This window comes from Tachypleus tridentatus, chromosome 13 (assembly GCF_004210375.1).
Source record: "Tachypleus tridentatus isolate NWPU-2018 chromosome 13, ASM421037v1, whole genome shotgun sequence".
Lineage (NCBI taxonomy): Eukaryota > Metazoa > Arthropoda > Merostomata > Xiphosura > Limulidae > Tachypleus > Tachypleus tridentatus.
Window position 1 is genome coordinate 56,976,009 of NC_134837.1, and position 26,526 is coordinate 57,002,534.

General features: G+C 33.6%; 1 protein-coding gene and 1 long non-coding RNA gene across 3 annotated transcripts in view; one reads left to right on the top strand and one right to left on the bottom strand.

The window, feature by feature from the left end:
• Positions 1–26,526, top strand: part of LOC143237425 (RNA-binding protein Musashi homolog Rbp6-like) — a 229,476-nt gene that overhangs the window by 35,499 nt on the left and 167,451 nt on the right. The gene's annotated exons all lie outside the window — the stretch shown is intronic.
• LOC143237426 (uncharacterized) overlaps positions 22,939–26,526 on the bottom strand; it is a 44,080-nt gene continuing 40,492 nt past the window's right edge. The window contains exon 3 of the long non-coding RNA XR_013020063.1: positions 22,939–23,586. This is a non-coding gene — a long non-coding RNA (uncharacterized LOC143237426). The remainder of the gene's footprint in view (positions 23,587–26,526) is intronic.

Genomic DNA, 26,526 nt, shown 5'->3' on the forward strand with positions numbered 1-26,526 from the left:
CTATCTGTACTCTGCCTACCATAGGTATCGAAACAACTTTGCCACTAGGAGGCATCTAATTCGTATACTGGTGTAATACTCTGGTGTTTGTGTTCTTGCTTTTAAGACTTCAGTTTATTAGCTGAATACATTTTTAAACATTTTATGTTTTCTTTAGTTTTTAGTTTAACAACCATAAGCCTTCTTAGAAGATGTATTTTATTATATTATTTTTCTCTTTATAATAGTGTACTGTAAAAAGAATATTTTAGATTATTTTGATGATGTATTGTGTACTCGCTGTAGACTACGCGAAAAGAAGACAAACAGTCTTTCATATTTTGCGGTCAACAACCTAGTAAAACAACTACACACGAAGCGAAAACGTGGTTTATCCTCTTTTAGACAAGTATAATGTAAATTGAAGCAACTTTGAAATCGTGGCTAGTAGCCAACTTCGATAAAAACATCCATACTTTAACACTGTGCCTCCCATCATTCTTCTGGAGAGTTCAACAGTTTGAATACCTCAAGAAAATGTCACCAATCATTGAGCAACGTACTAGTATATATGTTTACAAGTGAATTATTGTGTACAAATCTGCAAGGTCCTTCACATGTGAACTTTAATGCTTTGTTTGCTGTTTCATGCAAAAAAACAACAACAACAAACAAACAGTGTAATACGAAATTCTGATTTGTAAAGGTATGTACAAAGAGTTACGTAGATATAGTCATTGAATTTATGTATTTCGCTTGTTTTAAGAGTTTGAATATTATTTTTATAGATTGAAACGCGTAAGATGATTGCTGATATTATGATCAAAACTTGCGAATTTAAAGAAAAGAATGACGAGGAAGATAAATCCTTACACAAATTTATCATCTACATTATAAGTTTAAGTCAGGTCTTGAAGCTTCATTATGCTTGTGTTTGAGTTGTTGCAAAAGTTTTACACATGTTTGTATAATTTACTGAGATGAGCTGAAAAATCACAATTCAGAAAGTAATTTGAATATGCTTTTAGCAGCTTTAGTTATGCTCTTAAATACCCTCTAATTAAAAAAAGGTTTCAAATAAAATAAATGACTCAATTTGTCTTTTATTTTCACAAATAACTTTAGAGCCATTATAAAAAGGGATACAGTATATTTATTCACCAATTCCAAAATAGGTAGATGAGATCTAGGAAATATTAAGCTCTTATACCTAATAAAAAGACTGTCTTTTTTGTGCAAAAAACAGAAAAAGAAAATAGGATATAATTGTTTTCTTCTTTGTTTCCTTAAAACCACCTGGGCCTGCAGCGGACATTACTTGCCTGTTTTCGCCTCTGTGTGTGTTTATCACCAATACTGTTCGAAAACTGTTGAATATATTCAGACAAAAACTGGTTTACATTGGAACCATTGCCAAAACTTAGAATTGTGTAGTTCTTGGAAAGTCGAGTTCAAATTCACAACCAGGTCACGAAAATCCCTATCTGTTGATTTGAGGGTTTATTTTTTACAACGTTTTTGCGCTATAACTCAGTCAAGAATGATCGGATTTTGATGAAACTTTGTGGATTTATGTAGAATCATATTCCTCATTGTCTTGTAAAATATGGTTTATGTTCATGGATCATAACGGCAGTATTTTTGTATTTTTGGAGAGCCGAATATGTTTAACGCTGCGTGACTCAGATATGCGCTCTACCGAGTACTCGCCCAACTACCTGATAGTTTGTTCTATCAAAGAGGAGCTATCGGTAGGAAAAGGGCTGAACTTGATTCAAATAAGATTAATTTGTCACAGATGTCAACATTCAGAAGGGGTTCTAAAACCCATTGAAAAAAATTAGAGATAGAATCACGGCCATCTTTGAAGAATTTACAAGAAATACGTAGAGTAAAAATTGGCCCATTAGATATTGTCACATCTGAAGATCACCAAAGCCATAGAATCAGCTATTAGATTTAAAAGAGGTATTAACAACCGTAATATAGGGCTAATACGGTTAGTGAGAAGTTAACTATTGGTAAAATATATGTATAGTAATTTTTCATCGTCCTGTAACAGCTCTGTAGCTGTTTTATTATATTTTAAGCATGATATTTCTTATTTGAAACAACTATTTAATTATTATAATTAATCAAATATAAGAGAATAAATGACAGAAAGAAACATCACTTAATGTGAGCTTTAGAGTAAATGCGAGGCACCAACAACGGGCAGAGAACGTTAAATTGGCAGGTATCATATTTTTCAAACATACAAGAGATCTTTGTGGGTGGCTGAAATGTTAGGGGAGACTTAATACAGTTTTGAACTGTTCGATTAGAGTAAAGGTACCTAACACTCATTAATTAGCTCTCGGATTGCTTATTTAGAGGCCAGTGGTGGAGAATCTGTGTGTGTGTGTGTGTGTGTGTGTGTATTGCGCTTTAAATCACGCGGCAGTGATTACCAGATAAGTGGCATCAATCCAGATGGGGACTGTGGATTGCTTCTGTTACACATATGGCATAAAAATCGATAAAAAACAAACATATTTTCTTTCATTGCTACTCAATTGATCTTATAAATACTTTTAAAATATTGAACTAAATAATGAATTATTACATATTAATATTTAACAGCATATCACATTTTGTTGTTTACCCTAAATAACACCTGTGTTCCATTCATTTTAAATATGATATATTTTTATTTCTTTAGCTACCTAATAAATCGCAGGTGATAAAGTATGAAATCGGCATATCATTAGTAGTTGTTGACAGTTTTTTATGACTGAGAAAAAAAGGCATTTTTAGAGCATAAGGGCAGAGGCTTGACCCCAGGCAGCCTGTTAGACAAATCTAAGGACCGACAGTAGATTGGTTAGCTTCTTAATGGCGTTTAACTACAAGCTGCTTGTTCCAGGAAGACTTCTTAGTAGAGAAACGGATGGAACTAGCTTCAAAGTAAGGCTTTTTCGATAGAGTTGTCTTATAGTGCATATTACTTGCTAAAAGATAGAAGATTTGCTCTCCTAAGTAGGATCCTCTGAGCAGTGGGAGAAATTGTACTCAGTAGTTGTTTGCCACTCAGTTTAATGATTATCTCTCTTGAGTTTTCTTTCAATTTATCAGTAATGTTTATTGAGTTTAATTTAATTTATTGAACACTTTTGGCCAGCTGACTGGACTTATTCCAAAATTTAATCAAATGTCTTAAAGAAGAGGAAATGATACTCAAACAAAAGCTTTAAAACTGCTTTTTCTAGAATTTCGTGCAAAGCTACAAATGGCCGTCGCGAATTTTGAGCTGTTGAACTAGAGTGAAGGTAGCTAGCTAGCATTAATTAATTAACTCTTGGACTGCTTCTTTGGAGGCTAGTAGTGGGGAATGTGTGTGTTTTTATTGAGCTTTAAATCACACGGCAATGATTTCCAGATACGTAGCACTAATCTAGAAAATAGCGCATATTTAAAGGGCTTCACTTCAAATCATAACTTATGTTAAGAACTTTTGTTCTTTGACATTTGTTTTTTTTTTGTATAAACGAGTCGACATATTTGAAGGGGTATTTTTAAATTTAATTCAAACAGTTATCCTTGTAATTAGTTATATTTCGCCTGTAATATCATTAGGGGACCAGAGTTTAATTTCTGGAAAAACCTAGGTCGTTTTCAAATATAACAGTGTGAAAATTAAATATGAAACAAAGTTAAAACACTTTTTTACCTCATTACATTTGCATAATGATTACATCAGTGTAGAAAATTATCATAAAAGAAGTCTATAAGACTTACAGACTTTAGAGTTTAGTGTTACCTTTTTTATACCAGATGAATTATAGAAAAACAAAAATAATTGAATTATACGTAGAAAATTTACATATAATACTGTATTTAGACACACACATACAAATTTGTTTGTGTTTGGGAAAACAAACGTATTCTCTGTTACAAGTATGTCACGCTAGGGGTGGTTAATTTAGGGTGCAGCTAGTTTATAAAACAAAGTCATTCACATTTAACAGCTTTTGACGCATCCACTTCTATAGGTTGAAGAGAGAAACTTTAGTATTACAGCCGCATGTGAAGACATTTTCTGGATTATTCTGCTTATTTGCTAGACAACTAACATATAGATCTTAAATCTTAATTTAAAGCTTGTAGGCGCAGTTTGAAAGACAGTTGAAGGAACACATTATGCGAGTTTAAAGTTTTGAGATTATTTGTAGGCGACTAAATCAATTGGTAAGCATCTTGTTTGCCTCGATGGAGTCGTGATATTGAAGCAATACTTAGAATCAGAGGTCTCCAGACCTTTCTGGACAAGGGCCGGGAGGTAGACTCTTTTGGGCTTCGCAGGCCGGAGGGATCGTGGTAAAATTAAATAAGGGTGCATATATGATCAGCATTCAACGTCACTAATTTATTTCTCTTAAGAGCACATACTGAAAATATTTAAGATGTATAATCATCTTTTTTATCGTTAGTGAGAAGCATGAAACTGGTGTTTTTCTGACAAAATTAAACGTAATTGAGATTTAAAGTTAGTGCTCCCTGTCATTAAAAGTGATTACAAATGTTCATCAGATAAAGCTGATCTGTAACTAGATATCATGTACTTCCTCTTTGAAAAGGTCTTCAAAGAAATAGGTTGTGTCAAAAACTGAAATGAATTCACGAATTTTCTAAATGAACATATTGATCACCTGAAAAGCATTTATGGAACTCTATCAGTTGTCCTTAAACATGCCTTTGGATAACAGATCAATCACTTCCATTTGGACTTCAGGTGACAGTTCATCCAAAAATTCACGCAACTGACGATGGTTGAGTCTATGCGAGCGAATTTAGCTCACTGTTGGAACTACAGGTTCCATGACACATGACTGATCCGTATATTTTCCACATAGTGCCTGCTGATGAATAATGCAATGAACAACCATAGGCTTGGAACAATTTGCACTTTCAACAGCTTTGTAAGTTTGTTCAAACTAAACCTCTTCCTGCACCACACGTATTTCTCACCACCATATGTTGTAAAGCACTTCAGCAGTTTCCATTCCAGGTTGTTCTGAGTTAGTGATTTTTCGACCTCTTTGAAAATGTCTTTACCTGAGGTGTTCCATGTATACTGTGCACAAAAGCTAATTCTTCAATCACTTCAAAATTAATTTTGACTCCGCGAATAAACAACAGCAACTGTGAAGTGTCGGACACATCTGTTGACTCGTCAAGTGTGATAGAAAAGCTCTCGACAATAGGTTACATTTCAAGGTTTCAAATTTGTCCGAACGTAACTTTCCCGTGAACTGAGACTAGTTTGATGAGTGCTTGGTTTGGTAATGTCTACCAATGTTGTATTCTTTCAGCACTGCGATAGTCTCGTTGCATATTAAGCAACGTGATTCGATAACGAAGTAGTTCACACTCCACTGTTCTTTAAAAAAACACGACATTCAGAGTAAACTTTTCTTTTCTTCCCTTGTCCTGACATAATAACTAGGAATAGCTATGAACTCGAACATAAGGTAAACAGCAGCATTCACTGACACACACTACGGTACACGGAGCAGGCGTGGGAAGAAACACACTGCTTCAGGGCACTGGGATCGATAACTGAGATGACGTAATACTAGTAATATGATATTTTCCAGCAAAGAGTAAACTGTATTGCACCTAGATTGGCTTTTACTCAATTATGTTTTTTTATGTTTATGATATTAAAACATTATATTACTGCTATAATAAACCGTTGCCGGACCGAATAAACCGAAGGCGGGCCGTGATTTGGAGACCCATGTTGGAAACCAATTATGTTTTTGGAGTAATGGGTTGTGTTTTATTTCTCTTTTTAGCAATGAAAGAACACGTTATTATTTTGATTTGAAGTTGATTACCACTAGCCTTATGAAAATAACCCAACGTATAAACGATAGAGAGATAGGTATTTTCATAAGCAGTTGATAGATATAACCTTTGTTAAGTTGTCAAACACTCTTACTCAATGCAGAAAGTGTCTTGTTGGAATTGTTCTAGATAAAGATAGTATTTCATATTTGACAGTATTAAGTTAATCAAGTTATTAAGTTATATCAAGGAATATAAGCTGAAGTGCCCAACTTCTCTTGTGGGACCTACAGACAGCAGACGTTTGGAACATGATTTGAAGCACACATCTTTCCTTGCGGGACTTACAGACACTAGGTGTTTAGCTTCGCTGTTGTTGAAAGATTTTACTTTGTTTTTACAGCTCCTTCTTGTACTAAATGAATAAAATCATAATATAATGATTCGTATACGTCTTTAAACTTCCATTCGTATATTAAATTAATTTATTAAATTACGTATTTCTTAGTTAAAAGCTGAAAAACAAAACAAAAACGATTCTTTACTAAGCTGTAGTGGTTTTTAGCTAATAGAATCGTTACAAGTTTTGAAATAGTTATGATTTTTACTATGTGTATCTCTATGTGCCTTAAAGTAGCTCTTTTTTCAATCATGAGTATCCTTACGTATTCTAAGACAGCTGTTGTTTTAGCCTTAAGTATCTCACCAACCACGAGTGTTGCATGACATTGATAAGTTTCATCGAACCTAAGATAAAAGCGATTATAAACCAACTTTTTTCTTTAAAGCCTGGATATTCTTAACATTTCTTTCACAAGAAAAATTAATTATTAAATGTAGACGAATACATAAACAACCAAATAACTGTAACGCAACAATATTTTATATCTTACCTTCTCTCTATTTGTAGATTCATCCACCCATCTAACTTATGGACCCTGCTGAAATAGAGTATTTGAATCTAATGTTAATATGTACTATGCCTGCTTGGTTCGTAAAATTGGACGACAGTTGAATCTGTGCTAAGACCGATTTTGCCTAAAACTCCTCTAAAATTGTTCCTGATGGAGTTCCTGAGGGCCATAAAGTTTCTGCCGCAGATATGGCTCCAAAAGTCAGCACATTATCAAATGTGATTTCATTAGTGCAGTGTCTTAATTTTGAAGTATGCATAACCGTATTCAAAACATAAGGCAATTTCGAGATGACTACATTTTGTTTTAAGAACACTGAATAACAGTTATCTTGCTTCATACACGGTTCAAAGGACTCTAAATCAAATTATATTGACGTTTTAACGTCATAGTACATTCACACTAAATCAAACTGAACTGGCGTTTTAACCTAGCAGTACATTCACACTAAATCAAACTGAACTGGCGTTTTAACCCAGCAGTACATTCACCAGAAGATAAATTGAATTAACATTTTTACGTCGCAGTGCTTCCGCGAAAGTCGACGCTCACGTTCTCTTCCGTACGCTAATACGAAAATATACAAAGGTGCAAATTGAAACATTTATAGTGTAGAGTTAACAGCACTTTTAAAAATATATTCCCAAGAAATAAAACTCATAACTATAGAAAGATAGTCAATTCTTTAACATTTTAGTTGGTAGTTCAATATCTTAGACTAAACAAAAAGTATATTAATACAAAGCAAAATTACCCACATAACAATGACAGTTCGAGCACGCATAAATTATACATTTACTAAAGTCTACTTGATCACAAAGTAATGTGGCGTAAGTGTGAAACTTATTCACTGATAACGTTATCTACAGGTTGTTTCTACTATGTGAATGATAAATGGTTTCGTAAATCTCATTTTATATCTTCAACTGCATCGAGTGGCTTGCTTGGTATTTGTAAGGAATTGCTTCTAGCAACAAAATACACTTATCAGTTTTTTTTAAGAAGTTAGTAGTATTAACACAGTAGACTTATCTGGTACTTATAGAGAGACACAGTTATTAACACGAGATTTATTTAGTGCTTTAGAGAGTTACTGGTATTAACACAGGATGTTTGCTTGTTGGCTTAAAGAGTTATTGGTTTGTGATGAATAAATATTTGTTAACAGAATATTTATCTGGTATTTGTAAAATATATTAATATTAACACAAGACTTTTGCTTACTATTTTTAAACTACTGGTGAAAACAAAGCCGTAAATGAAATAGTAGAATGTATTCACACGCTGTTTTCTTCAGTGATGAGGAATGTCCATTTCTATAGTACAGTGTAATATTTGCTGTATCTTAAGTGTTCATTATATATTTGAGTATATGTTAAACATTGTCATAAGGCCATAAGGTTACAAAATATGTAGAAAGTGTAACTAAAGTTAACAATGTTCATTTTTACACTGATAAACCAAGGGACTTAATAAATGTACCGTTCTCAAAAACTCAGTGTGCATGAAGAGTTTAGATAATGTCTGACCTGCCTTTAAATACCCTATCTCCTTCCTCACACTCACTCCATGTTATATTATTACCTGTCACTGCTGAGAGAGACACTTTGTTTGTTGATAATTCTTGTGATTTGGTAGTCGTGTCTTATTACATGACTATTACCGGATGCTAAAGCTCTTAAAATAAATTAGAATTAGTACGATGTTAAATTTTTAACGTAAAGTGTATGGTAAAATAACAAAAATCAACAGAATGTTACTCAACATTAATTTTGTTAAGATATTAATGTTGTTATTTAGATTAATCTTACAGCTATGTATTATGTACACACGCGCACAGATAAATATACACACATAAATACATATGTGCATGTGTATGATATGGTGAAAAATTCTCTCAGTTCGTGAGAACCGCAGTGTTTCAGAAATTTATGTGATATCAAGATTACCGACTTAAAGCTTCACCTACTCATAATATAGTGAGAGGTAAACAAAGAGATTAATGAGAACAGTGTAATGTATAAACAATATTAATGGTACACAAAAAGTATCTTCTATAGGTATTAGATTTTCACTTCCAAGGTGAGTCCATGTGTTTATGGTGTAAAAAAAATGGCCAGATTTCACACATCTTGCATGCGAAATCAAACCCCAGAAACATACTAAAACAAATAATAATTTCCAGTTAGAGCAAGCTGCACAGCACAACTAAACATCAAAGTGGTTGCTAGTATAGCTAATTAAATGTACTTTTTTCATATATATATATTTGTAAAGATTAGAATGCATTGTTTTATTAGTTGGTTACCCTTGCTGTTGACGATGTTTTCGGTCGTAAACCCAATATAGGAGGTTTAGGCAAGTCCCAAATACAAACTCTACGCTAACAGTGTGAATCAGCTTTTATAATAAAAGTACAATAATGATCTACAAATGAAAATAAAATAAAAGTAATTACATTCGATATTGTAACTATTATTATCAATATTGTGATGAAACGAACAACAAATAAACAAAATGGCATACCCTACTTAGAGAATCCACAAATACTAGATCCTGTCTCAAACTATAGTATTTGATATGTATTTCTATGGAAACTTGCAAACCACACATGCATGCAACTGCAATTGTATTTAATCTACTTGAAAAAACGTGACTTACAGTACAGGTAATAAAAGATAAACATTGTTTAAGTTTTGGATAAAGAGTGGCGCGTGACTGGCGCGCGTCAATCTTTTATTTCTACAAGAAATAAGCTATTTTATAACATTTTATTCCCCTCAAATAACATCATCGAACAAAAGTTAATATAAATCAAGGCTTACTGTGGTGAGAATATTTCGAAACACATTTTATAAACAATATATATATATATATATACAGATAGTAAAATTTCATTAACATTTATATTTGAAAACATCTATAGAATAATCCTCTCTTAAAAAGACCAGAAATGAGCGTACCCTCTGGTTATGGTTGGATAATCCGATTTTTTTACTCTTTGTTTATTTGTGTTAAAGCATAATTATTGTTTATTTTACCGCTAGAGGAATAACGATACCAGTATGAAACTATGCTGTTTCGTTTTATTTGTTTATTTATTTTATCTCAGAGTAGTCACATTAACGCTAACTTTATAAATCAAATTTCCCTTACATATTAAGTCACAACATAAAACTAATTAGGGGCATCTGTTACAACCAGTGCACGTACACAGTATCGATGGATAATTGAACACAACTCTGAAAATAATTATACTTGGATTATATCGGATATGCTCCTTTATAGGGTTTATTAACAAAACTGTGAACACTAACGAATAAACAAAGGATTTCAAATAAATACTTTAAAACGTTAATTTAAAATACAGTTTTTGCTGCGAAGTCAATGATGATAAAGGAACAATGGTAATTAGTTCAATAATCCCGTAATCTCGAGGACTTATAACATTAAAAAATGATAGTTTATATGAGCACAGCGCAGTTATAACGTTAAAAAAATGAGAGTTTATATGAACACAGCGCAGTTATAACGTTAAAAAATGAGTTTATATAAACACAGCGCAGTTATAACGTTAAAAAATGAGAGTTTATATGAACACAGCGCAGTTATAACGTTAAAAAATTAAAGTTTATATATGAACACAGCGCAGATGTAACATTTTGTTCGTTTCCAACATCATCATGGAACAAAAGTTAAACAATCAAAGCATATTCTGTAGCTTTAAGCACGAACAGTCAGTAAATCTCATATTTAGATTTAAACAGAGTATATCTATCTTAGGCTAAGAGTATAATCTTTCTTTATGTTTTGTCAGACAGAAGCCAATTTATTTCTTACTTTTAATGGGGTATTTGCTTAGTTACGATTAGTTCAGAATCAACGTGTCGCGACTCCTAACTGTTGATTCAACTCTGTTACATTTACATACAAGTAAATGAATACATACTGTGTCATAAAATCATGTAATTTCCTATCTCTAGTGATACAGTTGAAATATTAGTAGGTGATCTTATTGAAAGATGGTAAGAAGCGATTTGTTTTTGCAATACTAAATTACCATGCGGATGATTAGTTTGTGTTTTCTTATAGTACAGCCACGTCGGATTAACTGCTGAGTTCACGGATGATTAGTACAGACACAGTAGCACGTTGTATAACTAATAACTATTACCAGTGTTTAAACATAACGAAAAGATAAAGGCATTAAAGTTTCAGCTTACATTGCATGGGTGGTGGAAATTATGATTTTATTTAGAGTTGTGCCAATAATTTATTATATACTATTCAATATGAAATAATATGTTTTTCATATAATTTTAAAAAGGGTGTTTTATTCAAGCAGAGACGTTAAATGAGCCTAAATTAACAGAGAAACACACACGTACAAGTGAGAACCTTTACCCCAGCCTGATAAACACACACGTACAAGTGAGAACCTTTACCCCAGCCCGATCTAGACATGCGATGATGATACTCATATAACGCTTAAAGAAATGTGTATATTGAAGCACTTTCATATATCTCTAAAATGTTGTCTGCAACGTATTTTCGTAGATATATTATGGATTTAGATTGGTTTTTGAATTTCGCGCAATGCTACACAAGGGCTATCTGCGCTAGCCGTCCCTAATTTAGCAGAGTGAGATTAGATGGAAGGGAACTTGTTATCACTACTCACCTTTACTTACTGGGTTACTTTTTGCAAACGAATAGTGGGATTGAACGTCAGATTATAACGCCCTCACGGCTGAAAGGACGAGCATGTTTGGTGTGACAGGAAATATATTATGAATCTACATGAATTTGATACCAAATATTGTTCATGCTACGTAAATTTTAGGATTATATAATAAACTTTAGTATAAAATGAAACTATAAGAATGAAGCGTGACGTTGCTATGTAATTTATCCCCCAAGTGGCTCAGTGGTATGTCTGCGGACTTCCAACGCTAAAAACCGGGTTTCGATACCGGTGGTGGACAGAGCATAGGTAGCCTATTGTGTAGCTTTGTGCTTAATTCAAAACAACAGCTATGTAATTTATTTAACCACAATAAAATATACGTGAAAAAATTATAGTTTAATAATATCTTTAAAATGAAATATATTAATTTGTTTGCTATTTGTTTCTGGTGTAATTACATTGAAAAGTTTCTCTTGCAGGTATCCAAGTGTTTGAACTTCTTTCTGAGATAATTTAGTACTATTTATTAACCAAAGGACTTCAAAAAATGAAGGAACTTGTTTTATAGCATGTTAATATACATGTTAATACCCTTTCGTGTACTGTTATATACACCTATCCCACGCAGTTGAAAATGCTAATTGTTCGAGTCTTCCCTTGTTTTAAGAACTATCGCACAAAGAAACCTTAATTAAATGGAGCAAAGACGAATTTGAACAATTCTTCATTATATATATATATATATATATTTATATGTATGAGGGTCAGTGACGCATATGTTTACTAAAAGGCTCGTACCACTAATGCATATTTTACCTAAAGATGTATGACAGTAACTCATATAGTTGCGTGTATCCCTAACACAAACCTTTATGTAAAGGCTGTACTAGTTATGAATATCTTTACATAAAAGTGTCCACCATTAATTCATATCTTTACCTAAAGGTGTGTACCAGTAATACACATCTTTAGATAAAGGTGTGTATGACTAATTTATTTGTTTATATAAAAGTATGTACCAGTAATTCGTATCTTTACATAAAGGTGTGTACTAGAAATACATATTTTACATAAAAGTACGTATATGTAATTTTTATGTTTATATAAAGGTATGTACTAGTAATTCACATCTTTAAATAAAGATTTGTATTAGAAATACATATTTTACCTAACGGAGTGTACGAGTAAGAATGTTTTTACACCAACTTAGCATCAGTCTCTGCCATGTCTGCCTATTTTTTTCAGAGTTTTTCTTCATGTCTACTGACTACAAGTATATCGTCATTGTCTAACTGCCCGTATATTTATTTCTTAGTGTCCATCTGTCTGCTGACGATATGTGCGTTGTTGTTGCCTGTCTTTTTATTTTCGTTGTTTTTCTGCCTCCCTATTGACGTTACATGGTTAAGTTTTTTTTTCCTTTCTGACTCAGACATTTGACCTAGCTTTGACCTCTGGGGTTTTTAGTGAAGCTCCTTCTCTGATGACATAGTTTCAGACTGCGTAAAATGACACCATAATATTTTAAAAATACTTTGTTTCTGTGAGACATATTTAGTCAGACAATACAAAACATTCTCTTAAGATAGGCCCCAGTAGCACGGTTGTAAGTGTAAGGACCTATAACGCAAGAAGACAGATTTCAATACTCGTGGTCTGTACAGCAGATAGACTAACGTGCTTTGCTTTAAGACACATATATACACATTGTTAAGACAAAAAAAAAAAGTTAATTTCTTCAGTATGTATTGGCGTACAAGAGATTTCTTAATACCAAAAACAAAGATTATGAAACACCAAATACGTGTTCTTGTAATCTAAATATGTGTATTCTCTCTAATGTTGTTTACCAGCTTATATGCAACATCTCTCATCATTTGTACTTTATAGTAACCAGGAGACCTCTTCACAGAAGGATAGGCTCGGCATGGCCAGGTGGTTAAAGCACTCGACTCGTAATCTGAGGGTCGCGGGTTCGAATCCCCATCACGCCAAATATGCTCGCCCGTATGGGCGTTATAATGTGACGGTCAATCCAACTATTCGTTGGTAAAAGAGTAGCCCAAGAGTTGGCGGTGAGTAGTGATGACTAGCTACCTTCCCTTTAGTCTTACACTGCTAAATTAGGGACGGTTAGCGCACATAACTCTTGTGTAGTTTTGCGCGAAATTCAAACCAAACCAAACTACAGAAGGATAGAAGAAAACGTTATTAATTAACACATACATTTAGGTTTATTTTCCTTTTTAGTTTACGTTACTTTTCATTTATCTTAGTTTGGAGAAAAAAACGAATTGGTAAAGGGCCATTTTTGGTAATATATAAAAATGGAAGCATGCACAAAAATCTTGGTTAGTCTATATATTTCAGTATTATCAACGTTAAAACCTTCTATTGTAATTTCCCGGATGCGCTGCGCCAGTCGCTGTAACATACTGCATGAATAGCTCACTTATTAGACACGTAACTTATTTTTTCATTGCTGTATTGCATAAGGCCGGGCTTGTTCGAAGGACGGCGTGGAGTGTGAGACGTAATTGATTTCCGCTTCAATCACAAGCGACAAACGCCAATTGGAAGTTCCACTACAGTCCTCTTCATATCGCTTGGACAAATAAAAAAATGTCACTCGCTATTTTGAATTCATTTATATGCCGTTATTGCGTTTCGACACTAGATGTTGTTTTTGATATGATATTGTTGCACATTTAGAAGGAGTGAGCTTCTAAGGCTGGATTTTGAAGAACACACTAGTTGACACATTGAACGTTTCTTTTTTTATATTAACGTAAGATTCATTAAGTTTTTTCTTTTCTTTGTAGGAAATAACTTCATTTTCAAATGTATGCGTATATATATATATACACACACACATGAGAACATTGATGGGATATACTGAGTGATCCAAAATTATCTTTCCTATTTTAAACTTTAATAATTAAATAACTACATAAATACAATTATAGACTTTTCAACATCTTGTATCTCAACACAAACAGTTTTTCATATATTGTTTTTTTTTCACCCTAGCGAGTAGTGTTACCTATCCCCTAAAAGGGCAACCGTGGATATGTTACAGTGAACACAGACTGAAATTGAGTATTAGTTAGGTGTGCTGAGAGCCATTAATAGTGTACATGTAGAAGACTACTGACATGTCGGTACTATTTGAGTTTGAGTACAAGATGTTTAAAACTGCATGGTTGTATTTCTTTACTTAGTTAATTATTTAATTTTAAAATAGGAAAGATGACTTACGATCACCTTGTAATGCTAACTCTTTCTATGATTTCTATAAATTTATGACAGTGACTAGCGTAAAATTCTGTGAAGTAGATGCCAAAACTATCTCGTATAAAAATTGGCAATACATAAAAGAAAGAAGTTAAAGAAATATAAAATATCCTTTCTCAGGAACATCCTAAATCCATCACAAGTAACAGCTTTTCCATAAAAGATTAAATCGTATAATAATCATGTGATTGCATGCATACCTATTCTTCTTCTGAGGAAAATTTTTCCTCTTTCCGACAGATAATTCGTATCATTTGTCTGTTTTAACAAAGACGTTTTTGTTTTAATAATTCCGAAGCATAGATATGGACAAATTTTTTACTTATTTTTCTTAGGCATTAATAGGAAGCAAATGCACTTCCGTGTCTTCGGTTACGAGAGTTTTCCTATTCGAATCTTACCTACCTTGACGTTATAATGTTCAAACTTTTGTATAGCACAAAAAGTGCCGAAATTCAGGAGCTATTTAAACATATGTTAGCGATTAAATTTAACTAAAATGGGACAGGCAGTTAAAAAGGAAAAAAAGGAGTAAAAGTAGAATCGGACACGAAATTCGGAGAAATCGTAGGTGGCCAACCGATACTGGGTTTTTACACATATTGATTAGTTAGAAAAACTTATGAGTGAATTCAAAGAAGAATATGTTATAATATGTCAGTTACAATACATTTGCCATATCCAGTGCCGACGAGACTTTTCCATCAATACAAGGGCTCATAGCAGTGGTAAAAGTGCTATTCGTATCATCAACTTTCATGAACAACTAATGTTACAGTGTGAATTACATTGCGTAAATTGATTGTAGTTGCTATTAATTTATTTAAATCATTTTATAATCAGATTTTTATGGTATAGATTAATAACACAATATTATTTTATTTTTAACACCAATGAAGAGCTCAGCATCAAAAACAGATCAAAAACACAGAGTTCTGTGGATCCCCTTTCCTTGCGAATAATGATCTTAATTAGTTATATTTTTCATAAGACAATAGTATTAGGTTTATTGCATTTTTAAATACTACTTTTGGGCTTTCTGAGAAGAAGAGACATTATTTGCGTATTTAAATCACATTATGGTCGTTATATCCATCGCCGACAACACCTATTGCTTGATAACAATACTGATCAGGCAAGGTGGGGTAAAACGAACATAGTGGTTTTCGAAGCACTATTTATTTAAGTCATTTATTAGAATAAATATTTTTATGATGTAAACGCTTTTTGCTAGCGAAACGTGATTATGTTTAACTATATGTGACATAAGAATCATTCTTATTAGAGTTTTAACACTATATTCTTTTTTCGGTCCCTTTGTGCCATATAAATCAGTTACGCGTAGTCGGCATTGTATATGGTGGAAATATTGTTATACATTCTTGTTATAAACCCTAAGGAAAAGAATAAAGAACCTGATGTTGAAAAATATAATAAGTCTAATTCTATTATCTTATGATAAATATAATTGATTAAAAGTAAACACACACGCAACTTAATATGAAGTGTCATTGTAAAGCTTTTATAAAAAGACCAAAAGCGTAGTTTAAGGTTAGTTTGTTTGTTTTTGAATTTCGCACAAAGCTACTCGAGGGCTATCTGTGCTAGCCGTCCCTAATTTTGCAGTGTAAGATTAGAGGGAAGGCAGCTAGTCATCACCATCCATCGCCAACTCTTAGGCTACTCTTTTACCAACGAATAGTGGGATTGACCGTCACATTATAACGCCCCCACGGCTGAAAGGGCGAGCATGTTTGGCGCAACGGGGATGCGAACCCGCGAATTACGAGTCGCACGCCTTAACGCGCTTGGCCATGCCGGGCCTAATTTAAGATTATACTAGTTTATGTGTGTGTGTATATATATAAACAGTTTTAGAATGTATGCGTATTAAACGTTATCTTTAAAAATGTCCTTCAGCCCTTTTCCTTGAAGTTTGCTGCGCACATTACTAATGCGGTCACTTTTAAAGTTGGTTCACCACCAGACAAAGCTATAAGTTCCTCGGTGGATGTTTCGGTTTATCAATCAAATTTCAATGTAATTTAGAAACATCATCAGCTCTTCCATGCATGAATTTAATAATCTGAATAAGATGCACTCAGTTTTATTCCATGGTCCTAACAGTAATGTTTGGTGGGCATGTGTCATACTACATTGGAACTAACCGAAACTAATTGTAATATTAAGGGTTTGTCTATCTTACTACAGTGGCGCTAACTGCAGATAGTGGTAATTTAAAGTTGGCATCATACTACATATAATACCGTTCATGTTTAAAATACTGAATATTGTAGGCACGTTCACTTACACAAGGGAAACAATAAATCTGTGTATTATCGCATGAAATAACTTTCTTTGTTAATTTACTAAGATAACAAAAATATGGAGCGTTATGGTGTTTTGAGTGAAAACCGAAGTTATGGTTGAAGTGATAACAAAGCTTTATCTGCAAAATGTTTTCAAAGGTTGATGACACCAATTGAAAGTGATCCATGGTCGAATGCCTGGTTGATGTTTCGTGTAGTTTCTCGTTCAAGTTTGAAGTCGTAGAGGAAACTCAGATGAAGGTCCTTCTTGTCCATGCTGCCTTGGGGGTTGCGAAACTTACTCTGAGTAGAGTTGTTTGTTTGTTTGTTTTGGAATTTCACACTAAGCTACTCGAGGGCTATCTGTGCTAGCCGTCCCTATTTAGCAGTGTAAGACTAGAGGGAAGGCAGCTAGTCATTACCACCCACCGCCAACTCTTGGGCTACTCTTTTACCAACGAATAGTGGGACTGACCGTACATTATAACGCCCCTACGGCTGAAAGGGCGTGCATGTTTGGCGCGACCGGGATGCGAATCCACGACCCTCAGATTACGAGTCGCACGCCTTAATACGCTTGGCCATGCCGGGCCATCTGATAGAGTTGAAACAGCAGACAATTAAAACACCTTATAAGTGACAAACGTTGGATTAAAAAAACCAACCAATGATAAAGTATTCAATATTTAGCTTCTAAATGTCATCGTGAGAATTCCGACATTTATTTCCGGATATCAACGTTTAAAATGAACGATAATTTTTTGACCCCGTTTTGTAATTTTGAAATTTCCTGCGTAAGTTGCCTTGATTGAATTGTAATGATTAAGACATTTCATTTGTTTCTGTAAAATATGTTTACAAATCAATTTCTTGAATGACTGGTTATTCGCCTGTTTACAATTTATGTATTGATGCTTTTCGTTTGATTTTCATCAAAAGAAAAATTAAGCATATTAGAAGTTTACAGTTATTACTTTTAAATTAAATTGTATGTAAATAATGTATAATAACACTAATTAATGATCTATTTTCTTAAGTAATAAGTCATGTTGGTGCTTTTCCGCTATTACCTGACTTGACATTTATTACGAAAATGCATCGAACCTTCCCGGAGGACTTTATCTCGTTGCTCTTGGATACTAGTATCATTTGGCAACACTATATCACTGACTCTTCCAGAAGGACATTGTTTTCATGTAATACTGACTACGGGGGATTTTTAAATGCATTTTACGAATTTTATTGCTTTGCTGCTGGCGTTTGAAATGTTTCAATTAATTTCTTTCTAAACTTTAGGACGCTACTGAAAACATAGTTCATTGTCTTGAAATTATAAAACGTCCTTGCACAAGTCCATTCTTAAGAGGACCATTAGTGGCTTGTTTAGATTATTTATTCGTATATAGGTTATTAGGAAATGGATAGTAGCGACGACCGTGTTACGCATATTACATCATTTAAGAATCCGTAAACTCCTCAAAATTTTAATTACATTTAATAGCAACTGAATCGGCGTCTGTTGTCTTCACACGAGTTCTTTATAGCATTATATGTTAGTTTGAACTGATTTTTTTCAGTAATCTGTTTCATTTTTAATTTTTAATTGAGATTTTAAAATTCCGGATAGCACACACAGAAAATCGTCCCAAGTATTACAAGTGAAGAAAACACTTGAAGAAATCAAGATGTAAATGTAGGGATAACTAATAATAATCCTTCAAAAACAATACATCATCCCTACATAATAGCACAGCGAAATAGTGTATTAGATTATTAATAGAGAAAAATAAGATAAACTAAATTTAATTGTGATTAAATGGTTTCATATATATTTTTATATATTAATTCTCTCCAATGATGAAAATGCCATCCTTATAACTTATTTGCATTGTTTTTCAAGGATTGATACCAGCCATCTCTACATTTACTTCCTACTCAAAAGGTTATTCTTTCTTTCTTTGCTTGTTTATTAATGCAGTGTTTCCAAAGGGAGGTTGTATTTATAACCAAGTTCTAAATACAATAAGGTTCTAACTATAATATTTATTGTTTATTTATTATTAGCTGGTAATTTCTGTTTCACTTTGTAATTACGTTTTTTAAAGGAATACAAAATTTCTGTAAGAAACCTAACGTCAAGGTTTATTTGTTTGTTTTTGAATTTCGCGCAAAGCTACACGAGGGCTATCTGCACGTTAGCCATCCCTAATTTAGCAGTGTAATATTAGAGGGAAAGCAGCTAGATATCACCACCCACCGCCAGCTCTTGGGTTGCTCTTTTATGAATGAATAGTGAAATTAACAGCTCTTGGGTTACTCTTTTATGAACGAATAGTGAAATTAACCGTCACATTATAACGCTCCCACGGTTAAAAGGACGAGCATATTTGGTGCTCAGATTACGAGGCCAACTTTCCGGTAATAAGAATAACATCATTTTCACTATACTAATAATTTTTTATTATTTCTAGTATTGGTTTTTGAGTTATCTTCTGATAAAAAAAAGAAGCAAAAAGAAAGTTGTTTCGAATTAAGCACAAAGCTACACAAAGGGCTATCTGTGCTCTGCCTACCACGGGTATCGAAACCCGAATTTTAGCGTTATAAGTCCGCAGACATACCGGTGAGCCACTGGGGGCCACAAAAAGAAAGAAAAACGAGAAATTCCTAGAAGTTGATACAATCATCACATAAATATTGTTATAAAATAAAACACTGTGTAGTATTTTAAAGTTGTGATGACCTGTTAGAAGATAAAACATTTCGATGACTGATCCAGGCCAGCTAAACCTAGGCAGTGTTACCGCCTGATAACGTTGTCTTTGCAGCAATGTATTTTTATTTTATTTTTACATTTTCATTTTTTTTCATCCGGTAGTCCCTGAGATCTAACTATGGAAGATAAAACTGTTTTTGTTCTTGTGTTTAGAACGAGAGATATATGACAGAGTAAGTACTAGAATAACTCCACAGGGTCATGAAGTCATTCTCCGCCACATTACTATTTTACTCCAGCTTTCTCTCTTTGTCTTTTCTTTCGCTGCAAAAAAATTGGTTTGATGCCATCATTGTTGCAAAAATGCATGGAAGTGTTGTTTTGTGTTAGGAACATGGACTGAGTCAGTGACATGTTGTAACATAATTCAGTTGAAGAAATCATTGGCTGAAGTCTTCTTGTGTTAACCAAATTTTGTGAAACTGTTTCTGTAGACGATTTTAAACTCATCGGAAGACCTTGCACGCCAAAAATAAAAGCTTTTTAGAGATATTGTTTCTTAGCAATCCCAATAATGTAAACTCACCAGAGTGCTTAAAAACAAGAAATGAGAGTAATCAAAGGGAACGCTCTCGAAGATCTAGAGGAACATTAATTTTATTCTTACTAGCTACATATATCTCAGAAACTGAAAAAGAAGATGAATCAGGATGGTATGGTCCCCCAGTGGCTCAGCGGTATGTCTGCGGACTTACAACGGTAAAAACCTGGTTTCGATACCACTGGTGGGCAGAGCACAGATAGCCATTTGTGTAGCTTTGTGCTTAATTCAAAACAACAAAATAATAGGATGGTATGTGAAACTTTCTGAATGGGTCGTGTTCCAGGAAGAACTGGAAGAATATTTTACCTAAAGGGTGTTTTGGACAAATGAGGCAACGTTTTATGGCAGTAGTTAAATAAGCAACCGGCCCGGTATGGTCAGGTGGATTAGGCACTCGACTCGTAATCTGAGGGTTGGGGATTCGAATTACCCTCACACCAAACATGCTTGCCCTTTCAGCCGTGGAGGCGGTATAATGTAATGGTCAATCCCACTATTCGTTGGTAAAAGAGTAGCCCAAGAGTTGGCAGTGGGTGGCGATGACTAGCTGCCTTCCCTCTAATTTTACACTGCTAAATTAGGGACGGCTAACGTTCAGATAGCCCTCGAGTAGCTTTGCGCGAAATTCAAAACAAACCAAATCAAACCAAATAAGCTACCATATTGATTGTGGCTGACATACGGACTCATAATGCATAGTTATAGCTTTATTCCCACACTTTGAGTTTTAAATTGCAGTAAGAAGTTATTATTAAAAATTTTGTTCCGGTGCATTCAGTACACCGTTATTTATATTGTCCTACATTGAAATTTGGCAATTATTATAACAACCTAAACTGTTGAGAACTGCTAGATACTAGGACTGTTCGTACCAATGCTGGTTAGTTTATACCGGTCTAATTACAAGCAATGAACTCAACTACAATGTTTGCAGAATTGATAAAAAACATCTAGCATCAATCAGTGAAGTTTGTATAACAAGTCGAAAGACTGAATCTTGTAAAAATTAGCAAGGAACACTTTTAATTAAACGATTCGTAAATAATTATGACTATCTCCTATTTATGTACCTTCGGTGATTTGGCAATAAGCTTAGGAGTTTATAACGCTTGAATTTGAGGTGTGTCTACTGCGATAAACGAACCAAAAGTTATCACTAAAACATAAGAGAATATAAAACTCTTTTAAAACTGGTACTTTTATTCTTGGGTAAAAGTATCTGTAAGTTTAAACCTTCGTTTTTACAGACATTTTATTAACGGATTTAGTGTATTACTTTGTGTTGTGTTATTAATAAAACGGTTCTGTTATTTAATAACGGAGATTGAAATATCTTATTCCTTTAAGTTTCCATCTTTTACTACTCCCCAGAAAGTGTATGGATCTCTGATAAACAAATTCTACGGCAATGTTTTTTGTTTATTTGATAAATATATAGTAATAATTTCTGGACTGATTAACCCCACTCTTGATTCGGCTTTTGTTGGCTCAATCCTCATGGATGGATGTTGTTGTTTTTTTTATCTAATAAAGTTAATGTGTTTCGTATGGACGAAGAGAAAATGTGTGGCATAATAATCAGGGACAATATAACTATTATTATTCGTTCAAAAACAAAACCAACAACAATTTAATTTGTTGTTTCTGGTAAATAATAATGTACAGCATTTATTCTCAACCATCTTTATACCATCCCTTATATAAAACTGGAGCCACGCCTCGAAGGTTTCTTACATAACTTACAAGTTTATCGAGGCTATAGTGAGGCTATGTTTACTTTTTTCTATTCAAATAAATTATATTCTTGTTATTTCAATTTATCGGCAAGAAATTTCAGAATAAAGCATGACTTAACCTTTATCTGGACGAGATTATGGGAAGGGGCAAGTAGACAACACACTGTGAATTAGAGAGTTCCTGGCTTGCGTCCCCTGGTATAGTAAATGCACTCCATATTTTCGGGTCATCAGGTGTTGTAATATTGATGATCAAATTCCACTACTTGACTGGAGTAGTCCAAGTGTTGTCGGTGAGAGCTGTTGATTAACTGTCTTTCTTCAAGTTCATTAGTTCAAAATTATGAATTAATAGAACTGGCACCCTTGTATTGTTGGTGGGTGCTGTTGGATAACTATTTTACTTTTAGTCTACAAGTTCAAAACTAGGGATTACTAACGCTGACAGCCTTTACATTGCCAATGGGTGGTATTGAGTAGACGCCTTCCTTAGAGACAGCTAATGTCCTTTTGGCTTTGTGAGGACGTTTGAAACAAACAAATGAAGAAAAGTAATTTTTCTAAAATTTAACTCGAGATAACGATTAAGCTCATCATATGATCACTACTAAACTATCTTTAGATACCCCATATGTTGTTAAGGGACTAATTATCTCTAGATATTACTGTGTAATATATCTATATAGTATATACTTGTTCCTAGATGTTCATAGGTTGTTTTTCATATCAATATATGTATAATTTTGGATATTCATATTTAAATCTCTAGGTTTTATTGAGTAAGCCTAAACATTCTGGATGTACATTTTTAGTTTTAAATACCTTAATCTCTCTAGATGTTACTACATAGTTTTTCACATTGCTGGGTAATATTGCGCTTGTTTGTTTGAAGTGAAGCACAAAGCAGCACAATGGGCTGTCTATACTCTTTCTACCACGAGTATTGAAATCCGGTTTTTAGTGCTGTAAGCCCGCAGACATACCGCTGTACCACTGGGAGGGGGGCGATAATACTGTGTCATTAAATGTTTAAGCGTAACTTGATACATCCACAGATGTTAAGGTGTGATTCTCTGTATCCACAGTTATTGCGGTGTATTATTACACGTTTCCAGCAACCTTTCTTACTGTCTGGCATATGTTTATAAAACTGGGCGTGTCCTTAATTTAAAAGTGCATCCTTATCCCGTCTTTCTAAACATGTTAGTATGACATTCACAGATTAAACTAGGACAAACGATACAGTTAAAATTTTGCATCATGGGAGGTCGAAAAGATTTGTTTGTAGGATAATAAAATAAACTTAGACAAAGATAATATTTATTTACCATAGTAACCGTACCACAAACAAAGTTTATCGTGATTCTTGCCAATTATTGGCTGTTTTTGAATTCTGACTGTTGACAATCTTTGCTGTTACTTTGGCACTCTTTGATTGTTGAAGCACGGAAGAAACATATTTATCTGCTTTTTGTTGATCCAGAGTCCAAATAACACGTGATTGGACATAATGTGAGACTGAACAGAATGAAAATAAAATAGAATAACTTAATATCTAAATGTGAAATAAACATAGACTTAGGATAAACTCAGAAGTTACTACAACAAAATGAAATCAAAACGTAAAAATAGGATTTAAAGTAGATGTCAGAGGAAACGAAATAAAATTTTAAATGCAGTTAAGAAATAACTTTGATTTATTTTTATCAATTGTATATGAATAATATCATGCATACTAAAATGCATATAATAAACATTTATAAATATCATGCATCGAACTTAAATTCGTAATTAAATAACAAAATAGTAATAATAACAAAATAAACAGCACTCAAGTAGGTACAAAACTTAAACAATAAAATAAAACACGATGAAAGTCAACTTACAACTCACAACATGAAATAAATGAGACATAAAAACCAAGTTACAAGATTAAAACAAACATAATCAAAAGAGGTACAACAGGATTATGAAATGAACTTAAAGTACAGAATAAGAAAGTTAAATATGGCTAACAAACAAAATTCTGGAAAATAGAAAAGTACATGTTACACGAAAAAGTAACACAATAAAAATTTGGAATGAGATAAATTACTGAATAACATAAAATTAGAACTCATACTACAAAGCATTCTTACACGGGTAAAAAAACACTATTGAGATCTTCTGTGGATATCTGCCATTCCTTAATGGTCTTCTTCATTATTTGGCTTTCTGAATGCTCTGTTTAATGTGATTACTTCTAAGGCCCTAACTTCCACCCATTAAGCAATCTTTAACGAGCAATAATGAAGAGTGAAAATAAAACATTCTTAATTTGACACTCCTGACATAAGTGTTGCCACCAAACAAATTTCTAAAATGGTATAGAAAGGATGGAGTTTCGTCTTATTGGTTCGTTTCTATACCTCCAGTAACACCATATTAGGATGTGGAATTTTATAAACTCTTGTGTAGGGAAGAACATTATACTAACACAGTGCTAATAAATAAACTGATGTAATTCTACTTAAAAATCATTGGTTATTAAGTTACTGTTTGGATATAACATCAAGATTTCTGTTTGTTTATTTTTAACAGTCTAATGCTTTAACATGATACTCCCCAAAAACACCTATGCCTTGCTTTAACATGATACTTTCCAAAGAACACCTATACCTCTTGGTTAGAGTGCCAGTGGAGTGTTCTACCAAATTTAAATATGCATCACCTGTACCTGGATTGTAGTTCGGGATTTTTGAGCTTTAAACACTATGACAACTGTCTAAAGAATGTAATAAGTAGTAGTACAGAACAAAGATCAAGCACTCTGATTATCAAAGAAGTTGAAAACATCAAGATAGTAAGCAGTCAAAAATCAAGACTACTTAGAGAAAAAGTTAGGATTAACACTGAAAGTTACAAGTCAGCTTAGCTTTAGTAGGTTTGAAATTTAGTTAGCAATGTAGGGTTAAATGTTACAGCCTATTTGTTCCAAAAACCAACCTTAATTTATTTTTGTTCTTAAGATAGAGCATCAGTTCTAATGCAGAAGGGTGTAAAACAACAATTGGAAAGTCATTAGTAAAATTAGATTGTTCACACACAAAAAAATTAGAGCTTCTAATCTTGAAGAGTTATTGGAACAAAATAACCAACTTGAATAATATAACAGAAATGAAAGAAACTATAGATGGAAATCAGCAGAATGGGCATGTCTGTTGTAATTCAATTTCGAAGCTGGATTTATGTTTTCAACTACAAAATATATGCACACATATACACAGTATAATACAGTATATGTACTAAGGGCAACAGCAAAATTGCTTTTAACACATCTATCATTTAGAATCGCTGTGTCTTCTACACTAGCAATGCGACTTAGGGGTGAGAAAATTCACTTTATCAGGTAAACACTAAAAACTGAGAAAATCTTGTAGAATGGCGAACATTCTGTGATGACGTATGCATTTAATATCAATCTCTCATGTTGCACCGCACAAGTCTATTACTGCCCTCTAGGAAGAATGATATGAACCTACCAGAACTATATACAGTTTATACATTTTAGTAAAAATGAATACATTTTAATGAAGTTAAATAAGCAAACTCACAAAGAAGGAATGCGTTAAAAACAGCAAATCCAAACCTTTGATTAATTATATTAGTTGGTTATAAGTTAAAAAAACAAGCCGAAACAAGAATAAATTAAACAAAAAACGCTGCACTAATTGAAAATATCCCACGGTACAAGCTATAATGTGGGATTATAAAATGTACTCTAGGTTTTGGAGATGACTGCGGGAGTAGGACCCACGTTGCGATTGGGATACACTGTCTATTAGTCTTATCTCACATAAGAAATAAAGAGTATCAATAGATAAAGAACTAGAAATTAGGAGAGAAAGATGTGGGTGCTGAAGCCCACAACGTCCCACATCTATATCACCCTTTACTGCCTGTAAACAGTTGTGAGAAGATGACTGTTTTCCCAAGTAAAGAAGAAAAAAAATAATTGAAGTAAAAATAAGAAAAAGAAAATAAGGTTTGTTTGTTTTTGAATTTCGCACAAAGCTACACGAGAGCTATCTGCGCTAGCCGTCCCTAATTTAGCAGCGTAAGACTAAAGGAAAGGCAGCTAGTTATCGCCACCCACTGCCAACACTTGGGCTACTCTTTTACCAACGAATAGTGGGATTGACCACTATTGAATTTCGCACAAAGCTACACGAGAGCTATCTGCGCTAGCCGTCCCTAATTTAGCAGCGTAAGACTAAAGGAAAGGCAGCTAGTTATCGCCACCCACTGCCAACACTTGGGCTACTCTTTTACCAACGAATAGTGGGATTGACCATCACATTATAACGCCCCCACGGCTGAAAGGGCGAGCATGCTTGATGCGACGGGGATTCGAACCTGCAACCCTCAGATGACGAGTCCTACGCCTTAGCCCATCTGGCCATGCAGGGCCAAAGAAAA